The sequence below is a fragment of the Lissotriton helveticus genome, chromosome 11 (assembly GCF_964261635.1).
Source record: "Lissotriton helveticus chromosome 11, aLisHel1.1, whole genome shotgun sequence".
Lineage (NCBI taxonomy): Eukaryota > Metazoa > Chordata > Amphibia > Caudata > Salamandridae > Lissotriton > Lissotriton helveticus.
Genome location: NC_136072.1, coordinates 1,062,116,872 through 1,062,136,476, shown reverse-complemented (window position 1 = coordinate 1,062,136,476; position 19,605 = coordinate 1,062,116,872). Strand labels below are relative to the sequence as shown.

The 19,605-nt window shown below is 44.3% G+C and overlaps 1 protein-coding gene across 8 annotated transcripts in view; it reads left to right on the top strand.

The window, feature by feature from the left end:
- The window catches only part of PITPNM2 (phosphatidylinositol transfer protein membrane associated 2), a 1,093,290-nt gene that overhangs the window by 196,465 nt on the left and 877,220 nt on the right, over positions 1–19,605 (top strand). For all 8 annotated transcript variants that reach the window (XM_078667590.1, XM_078667587.1, XM_078667588.1 and 5 more), the window contains exon 2: positions 4,972–5,077. The gene's annotated coding sequence lies outside the window, so the exon portion shown is untranslated. The remainder of the gene's footprint in view (positions 1–4,971; positions 5,078–19,605) is intronic.

The following is a 19,605-nucleotide window of genomic DNA, read 5'->3' as shown; positions in this document are numbered from 1 at the left end:
ACATACACATCGTATGGTGCGTACCCCCCCATGATCGCAGGGGTACGCCCCGTACACCTGCGATCATGGGGGGTACGCACCGTACCCCGCGATCATGGGGTGTACGCACCGTACACCCAGCAAACATGGGGTACGGTGCGTACACCCCATGATCACGGGGTACGGTGCATACCCCCGTGATCGTAGGTGTACGGGGCATACCCCTGCGAGCATGGGGGGTATGCACCGTACCCGGGGGGGGGCGTTCCGTACCTGTTTCGGCGCGAACTCTGCTTTTACGGCTGTTTACAGCTCCCGTAAAAAAAGGGTCGTACGGTGCGTACCCGACACGTATCGTACTTGCTGGGTCATAAAAACCAGCCGCGAGCTGTACAGATCTCGCGTACAGCGGGTTCCGACGGAGACTCGTACGGGGTACAGCTCCTGGTACGAATCGAACTTCGTCGTACGTACGGCGGACGTTGCAGGGTACGATTCATATGGGAAAAACACTCCGAGCGACTATTCGGAGCGGTTTTTACCAGATCGGAATCAACCCCAAAATGTCAGCCTCGGCTGCAGCCTCTTATTACCAGATGCTGATGCTGCAGAGGTGCTGCTGACGTCATGGAGCAGAGGAGAACTCAGGCGACACATGTAGGTCGTCATTTCAATCAGACTGAGTATTTCCGGTTTAAAAACAACGCGAAAACAGGTTTGGAATGTTATTTTAGAAGTGCTAACTGAGGTCCAAAGGCCTCTCCGAATGTTAGTGTAAACGTGAAGTTGGTTTACAAACTTTAATTTTTGTAAGTACTTACGTTTTATTAGGCAATCATCCGTCCTGGGTTTTGCACGTCAAAGGAAATCATAGAGACAACAGAAAAGGGAAGATGATTTAAAAGCAGTCCTTTGCAGTGAACGAAGACATGCATGGTGGGAGGGAGTTCAATCGAGGTCTGGGAGGGCCGATCAGTGACCGATTTTCAGGATGTGCACGTAAAAAACAATTACATACAATGAAACTAAATAGAAAACATATACACAGTAGTTAACTCTGACTTGGACTTGGCTCTCCTGGACCTACGATGGACGCCCACGTTGTAGATCTTCCCATAATAAGCAGGTGTTTTTCTTTCAAATGTTGCGGGCGAGCTCATGAGGCTGTATGACATTTAGCCTCCAAATTATCCTTTTCCCGGGAGTGTGCCAGTTTTCCCTTATTGTCTTTCCGGTTTTCTTGAGGCCTAGTGTATGGTTTGTTTGGCTGTTTGTTTAGTTAGTCGACTGTGTGTAAGGCTACCAGATAAATCCATATCACCAGGACCACAAGATTCCAGTCCTGGGCTTCTCTTTTACAAATCCTTTTCAGATGTGCTAGTCCAATTGGTGCTGTTGAAATGAATCAAGACTACAGAACGCAATTTTAATCATTTAAAAATATGTGGGGTTTGTTTAAACCATAAACCTATATATAATCTAGTGCAGGTTTTAATTTGCATTTTGAGACTTGCTGTCCAAATTATGGACTACAAATCCCAGAACGAGATAAAAATGGACTGGATTAGCTGCTTGTGCACGAGAAGTGGAGAGAGATTCGTTTTTTTATATCAAAAAGCAATGCTTCATTCCTTCCTGTAAAGCTCTTAAACTTAGACCAATGAATGCGCTTTTAAAGGGGGAAATACAGTTTTAGCCTGTAGCCAGGCAGGATCTAATGGCCTCAGTGGCTAATTAGAACAAGCGTTGGCAAAGTCAATAGGTCTGGCTTTACTGTGCTGCTAATGCATCAAAACTGCACTCGTGCAGGCCTTTGCCTCCAAGCATCACCACACCAAAAGACGGACATATTGGCTTTGGCAGTCTTGCAGGATTATTCGCCCTTATGTGTTTGTGTGTCAGTATGTAAACATTTATGTGTACGGGCACGCCTTGCACTTGATTTCTGACTAAAACATTTTATAAAGCCTGCTGCATTGAATAAATAAAAAAGGATCGCCACCTTTGTACACTATACGTTTGAGAGAAAGAATGTATGACGTGATGATTCAGTGTACTGTTGAGATGTAAAATAGTCCCTCATGCATTAAAATGCAAGCTCTCTTAAGGATTTTAGAGGGAAAATGGCCGCCAATGGATGTAACTCTTCCATAGCTTCCATTGTGGAGTAGTGTGGCTCACTGGTTAGAGGCGGCAGGCCCGAGAGCAGAAGTCAGCCCAGGACCAGGGTTCAATTCCGTGGACCTTGGTCAGCGGACTCGATAATTCTCGCTTCGGTGCTTACTCTAATCAGGGGTTCCACTCGGCAACTCTGGGCATTAGCTTGCCTAATCTCCACAACGACCCCACCAATTCCGGGGATGCCTGGCTCCACCTTGGGGACTCCCAGCAATAAACCATCCCACAGGGAAAGCCAAGGCGGGTTCCCCAGAGTTATACAGCGCCAGGAGACCTATGGACGGGTAGCAGTGCGCTTTACAAGCTCAAAAACATTTACATTTACATAGCTGTGGGAGGGTATGTGCCCTCAGCATGCTGCAGTTCAACGAGTTAACAAGATCAATAAAATATTACAATAGGTAATGAGAGATATGATCATCAGTCCATAATTGAAACTGAAGATGTAGACAACAAACTCCTAGTATCACAAGTCATCAATTTACAATGAAAACATGAATAATGCTGCATTTTAAATGGGAAAGAAAATGTGCCAATTAGCAATGTTAATGTTTCGATGCACATTTCACAGAGCTAACACACTCTTTTATCGGGAGAAATATGAATCCATGCAAACAGCTGCAACACCTGCACATGGGGAGGCTGATTCTTCAGTGTACTACCTGTAATGCTGGCCTTACGTGCACAGCCTGCAAAGTGCCCCTCTGGCAGCTCGGCTGCCCTCCTCTGCTTTTGTCAAACACGGTGCTTTCCCTCTGTCTTCCTTCGTGCACAATGCGTTGTTGTTGTTGTAATACTTTATTCGATAGATATTTATCATAAAAGTACAAACATACAAAATACATAACAACAATCTACCCAATATCGTGCACAATGCTGTAAATTACAACATACGTAGTTTAAGCATGCACATAAATTACAACTTGTAGGGTAGTCACAGATATTTCCCCCAGAAAGGAATTTATTTGGCCCGGCATGCCGTCCCTTCGTGCACAAGTCCAGCACTTTGGTGCACTGTCTGCAGCACTTGCACCAGGTCCACGCGAGGGTAGCCTCTGTGCTCAGATATGTGCAGTTCTCACGCACAGGTACAACGTCACGAATTCTCACATTTTGCATTAAGGCTACCATTGGTTGCTGGTCTGACACTCTACGAGTCACACCCAGTTCGACACATCCGTGTGGAACCGGCCGGTGCAGAATACGTGCATACTCTGCAAACTTTGCATACAATCCCATGCAACCTTTGCATGTGTGCTGTTCTAGCAGTTCACAAGGTTGCATACACATAACACGGCCCCACTGTACGTCACACCCACACGAAGAAGAACTTTGAGTCTGACCCTAAGGGGCAGATTTATGAGGCACTTGCGCCACGTTTACGCCGCTGTTGCGTCACGCAAGGCGGCGTAAACGTGGCGCATCCCTATGAACGATTTACAACGTGACGCATCTAGGCAGATGCGTCACGTTGTAAAGCCCTGCGCCGCTTGTGGGCGTTCCGGCGCAGGGTGGGCGTTCCGGGGCAGGTGCGCCTCGCAAAAGTGGCTGAGTGAAATCTATAAGATTTCACTCAGTCACTTTCAGGCCAATGCTGCGTCAAAAGCCTGCGCCTGCTTGAAGCAGGCGTAGGTCTTGACGCAGCATTGTGGAGATGGGGCACCCCCGAGCCTTGCTGGAGCTGCGTCGTGCTTGCGACGCAACTCCAGCAATGCGTCACCTTTACGGCACAGATGCGTCACGCATCTGTGCCGTTTTTGCCCCATGGTGCGCCGCATCATAAATGCGGCGCACCATGGGTGGCGGAGCTGTGGCGCACTGTGGCGCATGTTAACTGGCGCATCCCTGGGGATGCGCCAGTTAACATAAATCTGCCCCTAAGTGCTTAAGGACATGCCCCCATCAGGGGATCCGGATGGACTCCTGGCTGTGTTTTCAACCAGGAAGTGTTATTTTACTTATAATAAAACACTCCCTTAAAATTGTGTGTCTTCCAGCTTAATGGTACTCGTATAACCAAACATGAAATGATGAAAGGCTGAGTAGCCCTGCAGGAATTCAGATGTGTGCCCATGAGGTCAATCGCAGATGCCTGGAGTGAATGCACAGTACATTGACTTACTAGACCCGGTTTTTGAGGTCATGAGGTGCGATCTGGCGCCCTCTTGTAGACATTTCTGGTAGTGTAATAAGACAACTGCCTACTACATGACCTTTTTGATTATTGATTAAATGATAGGAATCGTTCCCTGCTCCAGTCATTCCAGTGCATGTACATATTAAAGGATATTGTTTGGCACTGCTGGTTCCTTTTAGAGATTGTATTGTTTTATGTCTATGTCTCTTTTATGGTTTATCTTAACCGAAATAAAGATTTTGAATTGAATTAAAGGATGTGGCAGGGTTTCCATGCACAGTTTTAATCACATCTGTTTTCGGATAGCTTTCATTTATAGTTGCCAAACGTGTAACTTTACAGAAAGTCCCAGAAACCGTCAGCCATGTATACATGCATTGAAAAGGCAGAAGGCGTCTATATCTTGTCATTCCACCTTAGCGTGTCGGCATAATTCGTTGGTAGGCTTTATCAGACTTTTGTTTCACCGGAAGTGTTTCTCAGGTCAGAAACAGCATGGCCAGCCTGCTCCCTTCCTCACCCCTCCCCCTTATGCAGCTAGCCTAGGTGTGCCTAGCTAGAGATGCACGTTAAAAAGCTTAGTTGAGTTTCAGTGTGTTTCTGCCTCCATGTAAGCACATGTTTCTGCCTCAGTGTCCTAGCTGTGAACTAACCGAGTGTCCTGGTTTGTATTCTAGCTCTTCCAAGATGCTGGCACATGCCTGGCAATGGCTTTGCCACCGACGTGTACCCTTCTGATGCCACGCTTCGCCCTCCCACCTAACAATATGCTCTGCACATGAGGTAAGTGCTGACACGCCAGTCAATCTCTACTCTGGTTTATGGCCTAGCTGTGTTGACAGCACCAGTGGAAATGATGCTGAAGCAGTGAAGGTGTGTGTGTCTCTTGGGTGCTGTAGCTGTAATCGGATTAATTTCCATCGCAGTTCTCTTTCTGCATGTGCCACCCCTGCTTCCTGCACAGAATAGCATTTTCCATTGTTGCCTGGTTTATTTTAAGAACATCTGACACAATATTGTTCGGTACAGATAGATGTGGCGCATGCCTAAGAAAATGGGGCAGCTAGATTAATTTCTACCAAAGACAAAAGGTACAGCTCCAAGTACACCTGCTAGGGTACAACGCCACTGGAATTATCCAGCTGTGGACGACAGAATTATGTGGCAAGAAACGATAAATTATGTGGTGTACTATGGCACATTCTCCGGCAGTATTATTTCTCGCTGTTGCCTTTTTTTAATACATGAACTCATTTTGGGCAAATGCTTTCTTAGTATCAGTTTAACACCAGAATAGAGCAATCAGCAAGTGTCTTCCAGAGGCAGGGACCTTGAAAGGGGAAAGCCCCACCCCCTTTCGGAGGGCTCTTTGCATTGGGTTTGCTGATCTTGGCTTTGTAATTTAGTATTTTCATTTCGTTTTATGAAGCATTCCTGACACCTTGTGTAGAGTTTTAGATCAGAGAGATATTGGTGATAGAGATATCTGATAAGAGCATGAGGTACGGTCAGTGTCATGAAAACCACCTAACCAGATTCCACACTGCATGCAAAACTCCTAGAATTAAACCAGGTGTTATTTTCTTTCCAAATCTGGTCAATTGCCGATAAACAATGTCTGTGGAGACCAAAGACAGAACTGCCATCTGTGATGGTGGATGGGAAAGGTCACTGTCGGATCTTCTTCCTGTGTCCTATTCTGAGGCTCTTACCTACACATGAGATGAGGTCAAATAACCAACATTATTGACGGATTGCATGGTCAATAATGCTATTTTGCCAGTTTGGACTTTTTCTTCATCATTCATTATTTGGAAGAGGTGTGGGGCAGCGGCCAGGGTGCCTGATTCCGGACCACGGGGTACACGGTTCGATCTGCGGCGCCGGTGGCAGCTCAACCCAGCACCATGTAACTCTGGGCAATAGCTCGCTTAATCCTCCCGACGGCCCCCAGCGCCGGGATGCCACTTCGGAGGTAGCTGTGCGCTTTATAAATACTGGTATTTCAATGTCCATGTGTGCGAAACAATAAACCGTGCTAGCAGTTTACATTTACCAGAATTTTTAAGAACTTCCACCAGTACCTGACCCCGTCAGCCTAAATTCCAGTGTTTCTCTTTTCCTGAGGTTCGGGTACCTTGTTGGGGCTCAGTACTGATCTTGCATCTAGCCAGGCTCCCTTCGCCCCTCTTTTTGAACATTTGGAAACAATAGGGCTATTTAAAAAGGTAACGCACCCCACTCATGTAACAGGGCACACGTGCCACCCTCATTTCCCCATTGCCAATGTTGTCAATCGAGGGGTAGTTCATGCATTGGTGCCCATGAAGTGGACAATTCAAGTGCTTATCTGGGCCCTGGGATGAATGCTTAGCTGATGTGGTGCTGGAAGGCTGTGCAGTGTTTCTAGTGCCAATCAGTTCAAAGAGGATCAAACAGTATCTGTTGACCTACCGGGGAGTGACATTTGACCAGGGTCTACACTGAGTATTTATCTGTGTGACATGCATAAGTGTGTATGTGGTGCAGAATGTGCCTGGGTGAGCCAGAGCTGAGGCCTCCTGTGATGTCATCATTGGCACGTTGAGCAGTGGGGTTGGCGCGAGCCAAAATATTAGTTGAAGAGTGAGAGGGGGGGGGGGCTAAGAGTTGAGGAGAGACAATGTGGAGGCCGGAAGCAGTAGTCTATGTGAGTTCATTTGAGATCTTGTCTCGGGAACACTAAATAATAAATAGTTAGATCCTTCAGGTAATTATTATTATTATTATTATTAAAGGGGTTTGTAAAGCGCCTGGTGACGCCTCCCGGCGTATCCCCGCGCTGTGGAGATCGAGTCAAGGGAGGAGAAAGGGGAGGGGGAAACTAAAGGGCGAACAGATGTGTTTTCAACAGTTTTCTGAAAGAGGACTCATTATTAGCTAGTCTAATGTTGATGGGAAGGGTGTTCCATCTGTTGGCTGCTAGAGAGCGGAAAGAGCGACCTCCCATTCTAGCTTTTTTTATGCGCGGAGTCTTGAGCAAACCCATTCCCTTGGAACGAAGGGATCTGTTGGGCTCGTAGGACATGGCTAGATCGGACAGATAGGATGGAGCTTTCTGAGAGATAATCCTATAGCACCAGAGAAGTGCCTTGAATAGGATTCTCTTCCTGATTGGCAACCAATGGAGGGTAGCCAAGGTGGGTTTAGAAGGTGCTCTTCTGGGGAGTCTTAGCACTAAACGTGCAGCTGAATTTTGTAAGAACTGCAATCTTCTGATGTTCTTTTCGGAGGTACCCAGCAGAAGCACATTGCCGTAGTCTATACGGGAGGTTATAAGTGCCTGAGTCATGGTACGCCTGGAATCTAGAGGGAGAAGATCCAGGGTACGATTGAGAGTTCTCATGACTCCAAAGCACTTTCCTACAGTTTTTTTAACATGGCTGTCGTACGAAAGTTTGTTGTCAATCCAGACGCCTAAGTTCTTCGCTTCCCGACTGGGAGTGGGTAGAGGCCCTAGACAGGGAGGCCACCAGTCTTTGGTCCAGTTGGTGTCCTTACCTCCTATTATGAGTACCTCAGTTTTTGTGCCATTTAGTTTGAGGCAGTGATTAGTTATCCAATCTGCGAGATTGCTCATGCAGGATTTGAAGTTGTCAGCATCAGAGGTGGGGGCTTGGGACAAGGAGATCAACAGTTGAGTATCGTCGGCGTAAGAGACAAGCTCTACGCCGTACGATTGAACCACCTCTGCCAACGGCGCCATATAGAGGTCGAACAGGGTGGGACTCAGGGCAGAGCCCTGAGGTACCCCCTGTTCTAATACCATGCTGTCCGAGAGAAAGTTTCCTCTCTGGACCTGAAAGCTCCTGTTGGTGAGAAAGGCTTTCAGCCACCCCAGAGCCTCTTTGGTGACCCCCGCTTTGTTTAGACACTGTAGCAAGATGGAGTGTGCTACAGTGTCAAACGCGGCACTGAGGTCCAGCATGATGAGTGCCATGATCTTACCCTCATCGGCTCCTTCCCGCAGAGTTTCGGTCGCTCTCAGGAGCGCTGTCTCTGTGGAGTAGCTCGATCTAAAGCCCGACTGCGAGCTATGAAAGGCATTTTGAGATTCAAGGTGGGCCATGAGTTGGATGCTGGCTACTTTCTCAGCAAGATTTGCTAGATAGGGTAGCAAGGAGATGGGGCGAAGGTTCTCCAGGATGTCCTGGCTCACATTCGTTTTTTTCTTGATGGGAAGTACAATTGCTTTCTTCCATTCTACAGGCAAACAGGCAGTGTTAAAAGAGACTTGGAGCATATGTCTAAAGTAGGGCTCTAAGACCGAGAGGCTAGCTGCTAAAACTTTAGGGGGAGCGGGATCTCGGGGAGAGCCAGATTTAATACTTTTACAAGTCTTCATGAGAATTTCGGAGGGAGGAACAGTAAAAGCACAAAGGCAAGATTTTGTAAGGGTGGTATCTTCCCTCTCAACAAAGTCAATGCCAGATTTTATATTACTGGAGAAATTGGCATAGATGTCCGTGATCTTGCCGGAAAAATACTTCGCAATTTTATTGCAAGTGTCTACTGAATCATTGTGGGATGTAGGATTGGTGGTTATTATAGAAATTTCCTTGAAGATCTGAAAGAGCTCTTTCGAGGAGTTTTCAGCTTCCAGGATACGGTTACTATAATGGGATGCTTTAGACACTCGAATCTTTTTGGTATATTCTTTTTGCGCCGTTTTATATAGGGTTTTGATTTTAGGGCAGAAGTTATTGCGCCAATCCCTTTCGAGCTTTTTACAAGCAGTTTTAGCTAGCTGAAGCTCCTGTGTAAACCACGGGGCAGTTTTTTTAGTCCTCTTAGAGTTGGTTAAAGTGCGAATAGGGGCAGTGATATCTAGAGCATTAGTGATGCAATTCTGTAGATGTTTATATGCTGTCTCACTGTCAGATCCTCTAGGAGGTCCCGCATTTTCAAGGATTTTTATAAAGGTGTCTAGAGAGAAATTTTTCCATTTCCTACGTTGATATCGTTGTGCGCTATCTTTGTTGTGTTCAGTTTCATCTAATTGAATTTGCATGGGGATAACAAAGTGATCGGACCAGGGTACTGGTTGGGGAGATAAGGTCTGAACTCCCATCCAATTCCCAAATATAGGGTCCAATAAATGTCCCAGTTGGTGTGACGGGTCGTAGTTCTTTAGCTCTAGTTGTAGAGAGAGTAGTTCAGATTTAATGTCTGCCGCCTCTTTATCAAGGGGATCGTCAAAGTGGACATTTAAATCCCCCAATACTAACACTCTGGTTTTTCTAAGTGCTAGATGGGCTGTAGCCTCCATAAGGCTGGGAGTAAAGTCATAGAGCCTACCCGGGGGACGGTACAAAAGGATGCCTGAAAGAGAGTGTTTCGGCCCTGTAATGATGGTAAAAGAGCCGGCTTCACTGTGATCAATCGTAATGGGAGAGAGTGAGCATTCTAAAGGGGCTTTGGTAACAATAGCAATGCCCCCACCTCTACCAACCTTTCTATCAAGTCTGGAGAGGGAATAACCGGGTGGTAGAGCCTGTATAATGTCGGGATCAGAATACTCATCCAACCACGTCTCAGTGAGAAACAAGATGTTGATATTCTCATCCTCAAGTAGATGGAAAATTTGAGTGCAGTGTTTTCGAAGGGATCTGCAATTAATCACAAATGTACATGGAATCAGACTTGAAACATTAATAGATCGTAATACTTAGTGCTCTTACCATACACCATTTATCTAGACTCAAGGCAGTGATAAGATGTTAATTACTACACAAATCAAGGTACTTTCATTAGATCAACCTCAGAAGGATGAAAGGCTAAGTGCATCTGCTGTGATTGGAACCTGTCACCCGAATTTACACACTGGTCTGAGTCTCTACAATGGATTATTCCACTGAGATATCTTATCTATACAATAAGCAGTTTGAGAGAAGCTACAACACTCTGTTTAATGAATCAAGGTTTTAGATTCACAGAAGCACTTGTGGCTAATGGCTATGGGAAGGTGTACTTGAGTACGCCCTAGAGCAACTCTTGCATGCTTTTGTGAATCAGACCAGAAACCTCCAACCTTCTCTAAGCAAAAGCGCACAGATGGTGCAGTCCTTTCTGTTTGTATTAATTGTGTATGAATGTTACCTGAATATCCCCATTTTATCTAGCAGTCCTTTCTGTTTGTATTAATTGTGTATGAATGTTCCCTGAATATCCCCATTTTATCTAGCCGTCCTTTTTGTTTGTATTAATTATGTATGAATGTTCCCTGAATATCCCCATTTTATCTAGCGGTCCTTTCTGTTTGTATTAATTGTGTATGAATGTTACCTGAATAGCCCCATTTTATCTAGCAGTCCTTTCTGTTTGTATTAATTGTGTATGAATGTTCCCTGAATATCCTCATTTTATCTAGCAGTCCTTTCTGTTTGTATTAATTATGTATGAATGTTCCCTGAATATCCCCATTTTATCTAGCCGTCCTTTCTGTTTGTATTAATTGTGTATGAATGTTCCCTGAATATCCCCATTTTATCTAGCAGCCCTTTCTGTTTGTATTAATTGTGTATGAATGTTCCCTGAATATCCCCATTTTATCTAGCAGACTTTTTTGTTTGTATTAATTGTGTATGAATGTTCCCTGAATATACCCATTTTATCTAGCAGTCCTTTCTGTTTGTATTAATTGTGTATGAATGTTCCCTGAATATCCTCATTTTATCTAGCAGTCCTTTCTGTTTGTATTAATTGTGTATGAATGTTCCCTGAATATCCCCATTTTATATAGCAGTCCTTTCTGTTTGCATTCATTGTGTATGAATGTTCCCTGAATATCCCCATTTTGTTCCCATTTTATATAGCAGTCCTTTCTGTTTGTGTTAATTGTGTATGAATGTTCCCTGAATATCCCCATTTTATGTAGCAGTCCTTTCTGTTTCTATTCATTGTGTATGAATGTTCCCTGAATATCCCCATTTTATATGTTTTAGTGCCAAATTACAAAGGCATGTAATGTAAAAGAGTTGTAGTTTACATACTCCAAAATACCTCTGTGAATAATCCTCTTATCATCTTCCAGCCTGGAGTCTGGCCTCCTAAGATGGCTGCCACGCGGCAGGCTGTTGCACTGGTGCCAGTGCTCTGTACTTGCTGTTTGGCTTCATCTCAGCAGTACAAGGCTTTGAAAATCTCTTTCCAAACTCAAGGGAACGCATGCTTGAGCCTGATCCCTGGGAACAGCCTTTCTAAAGCCCTGGCTACTGTGGGTTGACTTTGGTGATAAGTGAGCACAGATAAGAGCCGCTATCTGCTCCCGCATATTGACATAGACTTGTGAGAGATATGTTTCATTGTGTTCCGTGTTTCCGCTTAGTGCACTGGTAGCACTTACTTCACAAGTGCCTCAAGCAGGGATTTGCCTCCAGTATAGGTTGGAAGTATCGCTTAGAGCCTCGGCCGCCTTTTTTTTAGATCTGGGTATTGACAGTGCAACTATCAAACATACCTGCTGCTCATGAAAGACATTGAGTGGCTATGAGTCAGCGCTTTTCAACCAATGGCTTTTTTTCCACCAGCCTCTTTCACCCATTGGCTTAGGACTTTGTTGATCAGGTTTTGTCTCAGTCCAGTGGTCTATTCATCTGTCACCTAATGCTATTGGTTATATGGGTCTATCCTTCCGCCTACACTCCAGTGCTTGCACTGAAATGAATGAAGAACTTCTTTACACTCCTACTGCCTCCCACCCATTTATTTCACTCTAATGTGAAAAACCATACCTGTTGGCTTTGACAATGCATGTTTTTCATATTGAACCTTCTGCTCGGTTGGATAAAGACGTTCAAGTGACATCCCCTGCTTTTGCAAACTTGAATTGTGGGATTCCTGCGGCCTCGGTACCACCATCTGCTCTTTCCAAAAACAGTCACTAACATTGTTTTTGGGCTTGCTGGTGGGCATTCATGCGCTTGCTGGTGGGCATTCATATGCCTCCAGTGGGATAAAAGGCGCTCTGCAGTCTTTTCTTGCATCTGGAAGGAACAGGCTGGATCCAAGCTGAGGTTCTCTGAACAGTTTAAAAATAAATATGTAAAAGATGTGTTTTGCATTGAAAGATGCCCTTCTTGAGCTATTTTACCAGGAAGTACTTTATCAAAACAGAATTCACATGCAACTAGAGTTATCATTACCAGGCTGGGTCCGACCAGCTACCAGGTGTTTCTAAATAGACAATGCCAAACCAGGGACATTTTGATTGCCAGACGCCGCATGCCCTGAGCTGCAGGGTACCTGTAGCCAATAGATTTGCTGTGCTGGAAGGAGTGAAGTGATTTTCTGAAATTAGGGTTGGCCCTGCCTCCAGGTCTTATGGGGGGGCTATTTTGATAATAGTAAGGGAGGTGGAAATGGGAGCAGGAAAAACGTCATTGATTCTACAAGTGAAAAATCACTTTAAGACAGGGGGGGTCGAGTACGGGGTCTACACAAGCGAGAGAGTTCAATGTTCTGGATGGCAACAGGGTAACACGGGGGTCTCGGATGTTAGAAAGTTCACTAAAGTGGTGTCTTGGAAAGTTCCTAAACTGAAGACCAAATTGGATTGTAGCGATGGGGGGTCATTTATAGACAAATATGATGTTTGTCTATTACAAGAGACCTGGTTAACTAAGGGAGGATGGTGCCAAGGTTATGCAGCCTATAGTAAGGCGGCCATCGTAGGGGGGAGGGCTAGGCCATCAGAGGGGTTGATCACATGGGTGGCTACTCATCTGGGGTGTGGGGCCAAGACGGTAGAGACTCTATCTGGTGACATTTCATGTGTTCTGCTATCCTTTTCTCCCTTAGTTGATGTGTACTTGGTTAACATTTATTCTAGACCAGTGGACTTTGGTCACGAATCTCCCGCTGTGGTACAACTAACTACCTTCTTATCCACACTACCTGAGAGTGCTTTTAAGGTGGTAGGGGGCGATTTCAGTTGTCAATTTAAGCCCCTTGACGCCAACCTGGAGGATACGAAGATAGATTGTGGGCGCTCCCAGTGTTGTCCATACCCCCGTTAAAAAAATAGTCCCCCCGCCGGCCCTTCAAATTAACGCCCTTACCGTGAACCTTTCTTTACAGGCATGCAATGGGCGCACAAAGTCAGACAGCAAGGGATCCCATACGTTTAATCGGGTAGAGTATTCCTCTTTAGACTTAAGGTATGGCCCACAGTATTAGATCTGGAATTTCTACCCAGACATGACAGCGATCACAATGCTTTGTCCCTTGTAATAGCCCTACCCACCAGAAGTGCAACGGCAATGTGAATTAACCAGTTGGACGACCGATTGAGGCTAACTTTATCTAGACGTAGGATACAGTGGATTGTTCCGAGCAGTCCCCAGACTTAATTGATGCTTTGCATAAAGTGGTGGGAACTTCACTAACTGACTTGAACAAAGTCATTATATCTGATGATAACGTCTCCTATCCTGTAAGGGTTGCTGAGACTCATGCTCTGCTAGTTGGCAAACTAAAGGATATATTTTATATAGAAGCACGTTCTAGGGGACCTAGGAAGAATACATCTTCATGGTTTAACTAACAGTGTAGAGTTGCTAAATTATCCTTATTAGAGGCACTAAATATAAAAGATAGCAACTTGATTCGAACTGAGAGAGCTATTTATAAAAATGCCATTAGCTCTGCAAAAAAAGACTGAGAATTAGCAAAACGGGATTTCCTACTTCATGCTGTTAAGTGCAAGGACTCTAAGGCTTTTTGGAGCATAGTCACCCACTGGAACTGTGAGTTCTCAAATTCTTGTACAGGGGCTGAAATTATCCCCATTTATATAAAGGGTTCTCCATTGTTGCTTGGTCATTAGAGACCTATAAGTCTGATAGACCCAATACAAAAAGTATTTTCCCGAGTGATACTAGAAAGACTACAGGATTGCATTGAGGAACATAATGTTCTTAGCCCCTTTCAAGCAGGTTTTAGACAGTGTACGTCCATGATAGATCAAGTTTTCAGATTACAACTCATATTGGAAAACTGTTATTTCTGAGGGAGGCAGCCTCTACTTGATCTTTGTAGACCTAAAGTCAGCTTATGACTTAGTCCAGTGTGATCAACTTTGGTGCGTTCTGGCTGACGTGGGGGTCCATTCTTATTTGTGCCATATTATATTGAGACTTCATGAGAAGAACTTTGTACAGGTGCACTGTGGCAAACTGGGAGAACTTTCTGAACCTTTTGTTGTCAGCAGGGTAGTCCGACAAGGATGTGTTCTGGCTGGACACTATTTAGTTTGTATATATAATGCCCTTATGGATTCGCTGACCACCACCAACAATGATGCACCTAGACTTGCCTCCATCAAGGTGCCTGCGCTGATGTTCGCAGATGATACCCTCCTACTTTCAAAAACCCCACTGGGGTACTGGATCATTTTAATGCCTTCTGTAAGTCAAGGGGCCTAAAAATTAATATATCGTTAAGACCAAATTCTTGGTCTTTAATACATCCCATTCCACACGTCCAAACCCCAGTTTGAACTGAACTCCTTTAGAGAGGGTTTCCACATTTGATTATCAAGGGATAACCCTTAGCGAGCATATGGATTGGTTGTCTCATATTGCTAAACAAAGGCTCACATTGGCACAATACTTCGGTGGGCTTTCCAGGGTGTTTAGGGGGTCCTTCTTCAAACCTATTAGCCCCACTATCGAGATCTATAAAATGCAAACCCTAGGTGCTACTATGTATGGAGCTGAGTTCTGGGGTCATAAGCCGGTAAGAGACATTATGAAGATTCAGAACAGCTTCATTAGGCAATTGTTAAATCTTCCCCCCGGCACCCCAATAGTCCCCCTCAGACTAGACCTAGGTGTTAGACCTATTTTGGAGAGAATCGGACTAAGACCCCATCTCTTTTGGTGAAGAATCTGGGCCACCCGAGCTGATTTCTCATAGATTGGGCCTGAAGGAGAAACCAGTGCAACTGGGGGAAGGAAGGCTACCATGGCTCCATTAGATTAGGGAAATTTCAAAAAGCATTGGAAAAGTGAACCTGTGGGACAATCCCTCTGAGGCCTGCCCGATTGTGACTAAGCAGGAATATGTAAAATGCTACAAGGGGTTCAAGCTGTTTTCTCTCTTGATGAGCTCTTCCTTGGGTGTATTGACAACAAGATTCATAGGGCATAAAGACGTCTTTAGACTGGAGGATTTTCTGGACGAAGTACAACCACCTCTACCAAGGAAGCTTTATATCCAGTTTAGGCATGGTTTGCTTCCTTTGCGCACATTTACTAACTGCTGGAGTGGTGAGGGCTTTGACTCGTTGCAGAAATGTCCATCCTGTGGCACAGCTGAGGGAACTGAGGCCCATGTTCTATTTTGTGCCCAGTTTATAAGAAATCAACGTCCAAATGGCTTGTCCAACTATGCAGCAATCTGGGAACATCGCACTGTTCCGAGGCACTGAGAATTTTGAAAAACGACTCATATCAACCCATAGTCTTTGCCGTCTCTAGATATTTATTCTCAATTTGGTGTGACTGTTTGTCCATTTCTGATTGGACTCTGTCGGTTTTTTAAGTTTGGCAACCAACATGTAGCCATGAGAATATGTAAGGCAGACAGCATGCACATTATCTTATGCTTAGGTTCCAACCCTTTTATGCCTAATCTGGTATATTGAATTAAAGATTGGGTGATATTTCTTATTTTTTATTTTAAGGGGGAGACTTTTTAAGGTTTCAAGGTTTTTATTGACTGGTAAGTATTTTGATTTTATGCACTATACATTTTGTGTTTTACCTATATTAGGCTGTGCCTCAGAAGTCCTGAGTTAGTGCGCATTGCTAGACATCATGGTTGGTATAGCGGACTCTCCTAGAGCTTGTGTCTAGGTTCTTTTTGAGGTTTTTGCCTTTTTGGAAAAATATTTAGCAGGGAGGCACTCCTATGTCCTTTATTATTAATAGTTGCAACATGTTCTTACATTTTCTTTATTATTTCTTTATGACATCAATTTATTCATCTGCTGATATTTGAATGTAACGTGTGTCTTCATTATGCACTTTATCCACTAATGGGTTGTACTGCAACATATTGTGTATTTCTTTTATCTACTATGTATTTTATCTATAATCGAGATGTCTGTTATTCTGTACTTTTATGGTCCGTGAACCAAAATAGTTGCTTGTACTGTACTAACCTAGACCTATGCGCTTTGCCAGTGCTTGTTTTTCATTTTGAACCTCCCGCTCAGTTGGATAAAGCCGTTTAAGTGACATTTCCTGCTTTTACAAATTTGAAATGTGGGATAGCTGCTTCTTCGGTACCACCATCTGCTCTTTTCAGAAACAGTCACTAACATTGTTTTTGGGCTTGCTGGTGGGCATTCATATGCTTTCACTTGGATAAAGAGCTCTCTGCAGTCTCTTTTGCATCTGGAAGGAACAGGCTGGATCCAAGCTGAGGTTTTCTTTGCAGTTTAAAAATAAATATGTAAGAGATGTGTTTTGCTTTGAAAGATGTGCTTCTTGAGATATTTTAACCAGGAAGTACGTTTAAAAATAAATATGTTTGTTTGAAATGTGTTTTGAATTTTTTAAGATGGGCTTGAATTATTTTAATCAGTAAGTACTTTATATAAAACAGAATTCACATGCAACTGTTGTTATCATTAACAGGCAGTGCCCGACCAGCTTCCAGGTGTTTCTAAATAAACAATGCAAAACCAGGGTTCTAAGTGGGATGAAAAAATGGGGGTCTCTAAAAGGGGACTTGCATATATAATTAAGGGCATGGCTTAAACATGTAAAATACACTTCTGTGAGTCCAATGGTGTGCCACCCAATTAGTATTTTGGTTTCTCACTGTTTTTTTCTGTTATTGCACCTAGATATATAATGCAACAACTTACATACACCTAAACCCAGCCAGACATTTTGACTTTGTCAGTGGTTTGTAGCTGTTTAAGATGAATGAGTAACACCAAGATTTTCTTTTAAATAATGAATATTGAAAATTACCGTTTCAATTCTGAAATTGTGATGCTGTGAATTAAACATTAGTGAGGCCTGTGAAAGAGGTCAATAGAGTGTCCCAGTCACTTCTGTTATGTTCACACTTTCTACTCACTTTTTCATTCCACTTCTCCTCCATCTGCTTATTTCACATCTCATCCCTTTACTCTCCACCAACCTATTTTTACTCTCTACTGAATGCAGTTCCTTACATCTCCTTCACTTCACCCACCCCAAAAGAAAGCAATGCATCCACTCACCTTTAAGCCATACATTTTGTTTTACTTTCGCCTTCTCAATATTTTGACAACTGTGTACCCTCTTCACACACATTTGCGCAGAATCACAGTTGCAACTGGACAATGTGGACATTGCTCTGCGCTCTGCAGAGTGGCCAAGGGTTGGATGACAATTTATTCTGAACACCTTTTTGACCCACTGACATGCACTGTGAGAAGCTCGCACCATATCTGTCAACTCACACAGTGCCACTGTGTGACACACAACACACAGTCTCCCGATGGCGAGCCAATATCACACTGTGGCAGGGAAAACGAGCTGAAAATCCCTGTGAATAGTGGTTTTCCAAGGCTTTGAACTTCTGAGGTCCATTAAGGGGTGTGAAAACACCCCATGACATAGGCACCAGCCTTAGCAAGCTTTTTTGGGGGGATGGAGAGGGGGCTTAGGGGCAGAGTGGGATTCAAAAGTGCCTGGTAGGTACTTCTCAGCACAAGACCATGCCCCGCCTCCTCCTCAAACTGTGAGATTATTTTTTAAGTTGGCAGGTATTACACTGCCTTCAGCCTCAACTTCAGACCTCTCAATTGCAGCTCGTAATAAACACCTGGAGTTGACTCAGTTCAAGTATGTACTATACAGTAGTAATGTATTACACACAAAAAAATACAGAAACCCTATATCCTAGAAATAGCTAACACTCTGAAGGAATGTTATATTAAGTAAAAAAAACAGAAACTACAACGCTGACATGGATTGCCTAAACGTGCTTTATATTCATTGTGCAGAAATCGATCCATGTTTTTTGCCATTACAGTTAAGGACATGAACATAGAGCCATTTCAAGGTCTGTTTTTAATTATAACCGGGTCTGGGACCCGGAGGGACCTGGCTCACTTAAAGTACTGGCAAAAAATATATTTTAAAGTATCTTATGTTTTCCATGGTTTATTTAGAGTTGTCCGCAGGTCCCCAGCCAGAAAACTGGTCCCCAAGTAAGTGAAACCTACCTCACACTGCCAGCCCGCTGAAATGCCCATGAGCCAATCTGGCCTAGTTGATAGGTGTTTAACCCCTCGCATGCTCATGACGAGCTCAGCTCGCCATGAGCCACAGTGGCTGTGTGGTCATAACGGCCGCAACGCTCACACGCGGGGTTAATTCCCCCGCTATGCTGAGCGTTCTAAAGAAACAGGTGTGGTCGTGACGAGCTCAGCTCGTCATGAGCACACGGCCACCGTGGCTCATGACGAGCTCAGCTCGTCATGAGCACCGGGGCGCTGTGCGCGCCCCTCCCCCCGCCCCCCTGCACAGCAGTTACCTGGATTGCCACAAATGTTTTTGTCAATTTTATCCCGGGATGAGTCAGTGTTTAATTTGTAAATAAGTAGGTGCAAGGTCCCGAGTTTTTTCTTAGAAGTTTGCAATTGGTTGCCAAATAACAAGGCTGTCCACTGACACTTTCTGTCTCTTTAGTGCAGTCTTCCATGCCCTTTTCATTCCTGCCCTCTTCTTTTGTCACGGTTTTCCTATTTTTCTCTTCCTCCTGACTCTTTCTCTCTCTTGTTTTGGGTCAACGTCTGAGGAATAAAAATGGGTTATGGTGTCCACCACCATCAACCACCTGCACACATTAGAAGCACTAGTTTTGGAAGCATAACTTTCTCTGGCGCAAAATACTCTCCATAGTGTTATTTTATGTTGGTTATTTTATAGGGCTGTATGCTCCTCTAAGGTTTACTCTCAGTCCCTAGGAGAGGTGAGAAAGAGTTACCAGGAGACGGAAGGAACGCTGTAGTGGGAAAGGCCTTCTCCAATTGACTAGTATTTCACTGAGTGGAGGAATAGTGCATTGTGGGTAACTGGCCTTCAGCATGTGGCCCGAATCTGAGGTGGGAGGGCCAAGGGTCAGAGAATCGGCAAATGTAGTTGTAATCGTCACGTACCAATATGAACCTTTCATGTATTTTTGGCATAAGAACATGAACATTCTCCTATCTTTCAGTATGCTCCTACCTTCCCCTTCCCCTCTCTGTCCCGCACTCCACCCCC